The following is a 1,925-nucleotide window of genomic DNA, read 5'->3' as shown; positions in this document are numbered from 1 at the left end:
CGTCAAGCGGGATCGAGTTCTGACCGTCCCATTCTCAGGTCCAGGCGACGGCTGAGTGGCGAGCCCGCTGGGGTCTGGTTCGGAACCCGTCGGCCCAGGGTTCGAATCCCAGCCGCGGAACTTTTTTTCTAGTCTGTTGGTCCGCTACCGGCGACATGCGCATCTCGGCTGTAGCTGACGCCCGAAGACATGACTAACAGAGTGGGAAAAAGTTCCGCGGATGGGATTCGATCCCAGGGCCGATGGTTTCCGGACCACACTTCAGCGCGCTCGCCACTCGGCTGTCGGCTGTTCCTGTCCACGGAGAGGTCAGAACTCGGTCCCACTTTACGGGTCTTGGTCTCCCGTATTGCACGCGTTCAGGTCGGGTCAAGTCCACCTCCTCGACGCGCTGCAGCCCGGGTCGAATTTTGGCCAAAAACACGGAAATGGGAACATAAAGGTGCCCTTACACTCAGCGTATTCGGTGTCCGCGGACGTGTCCGGCTGTGTCCGTTTTCTATTTTCCGTTGATGTTTCAGGCAGAAATTTTAATCAAATGTACGACCGTATATCCTGGACACATTTTCTAACGTTTGGTAATAAAAACCATATCTGAAAACGGTTTAACATATCAATGCGGATACAGCGGACGCTGAGTGTAAGGGCACCTTTAATGGACCTAACCTAACCCTCGCGCGTTTATAGGGCTCTTTTAGTGGCCATTTTGGGTGATTCGGGCCAGTAGCCGACCCGGGCTGCAGCGCGTCGAGGAGGTGGACTTGACCCGTTCTGAACGGCTGCAATACGGAGGACCAAGACGCGTCAAGCGGGATCGAGTTCTGACCGTCCCATTCGCAGGACCAGGCGACGGCTGAGTGGCGAGCCCGCTGGGGTCTGGTTCGGAACCCGTCGGCCCAGGGTTCGAATCCCAGCCGCGGAACTTTTTTCCCGCTCTGTTGGTCCGCGGCTGTAGCTGACGCCCGAAGACATGACTAACAGAGCGGGAAAAAGTTCCGCGGCTGGGATTCGATCCCAGGGCGGTTCGGATGAAGCAGCCTGTGGCCGTGTCGGTTGCGGATTCAGCTGTGTCGCTACCAACAGGGACAACGCGCCTGCGAGACTAAGGGTAGGCCAGCCCGCGGTACGCGCATGCACTGCAAGTGAGATGTTGCCTAGCCATCGGGCGCTCGGCTCGTCGACTTCGCTGTGTCGTAATGGCAAGTGACGCACGACGTAGTCTTGGCCTGATCCCACCACTGTAAGGGCGGCCATTCGAGTTGAAGATCAAGTTTAATTCTTATCAAAAAGTTAATTTTGTGTTTCATGACTTTTTGGGAAGGTGGGGTTTCTAGTGAGGAAACCGCCATTCTTCATGGAGTGTATGGTTAGAAATAATTGTTTACAGACTTGCATTGAGGAAACATTCTTATTTAGTTGCACCACATCTCTGTACATCCAGTTTAATAAATTTGCTGTAAGTACAGGACATTATTACAAACTTTAAACCAAAATAAGTAGTCACGTCTGAACGTGATAATAGAAATAATTGCAATGGTACATCACAAATAGAAGTTGTTTAGACTAAACTTTACAATTAGTATGTACAAAGATATGGACAAATGAATAAAATAAAGACCATAAATAAGACCTAAGCATGAGAATATGATACATGTAAGAAATGCATTAGCACATTAATTTGTATGAATCTAATAGAATAAGGTGAGCTACTGATTACAGTAGTAATCATTAATATAAAATTTGTCTATTATATGCACAAGGAGCTGGAAATAAGTTTAAATATTTCATTACATGGTATTTAGAAAGGCAGTGATAAAAACATTCAGAGCTCCAAGGCATAGTTTTGATTTTTTGATAAAAATAGAGAAACACATCATGATAACAATTGAAGTTTTGTCTCCATGTAAATTTAAGTTCTAATAATT

Source organism: Frankliniella occidentalis, unplaced genomic scaffold, assembly GCF_000697945.3.
Source record: "Frankliniella occidentalis isolate FOCC.00 unplaced genomic scaffold, Focc_3.1 Scaffold75, whole genome shotgun sequence".
Classification (NCBI taxonomy): Eukaryota; Metazoa; Arthropoda; class Insecta; order Thysanoptera; family Thripidae; genus Frankliniella; species Frankliniella occidentalis.
Note: the sequence above shows the minus strand (reverse complement) of the source record.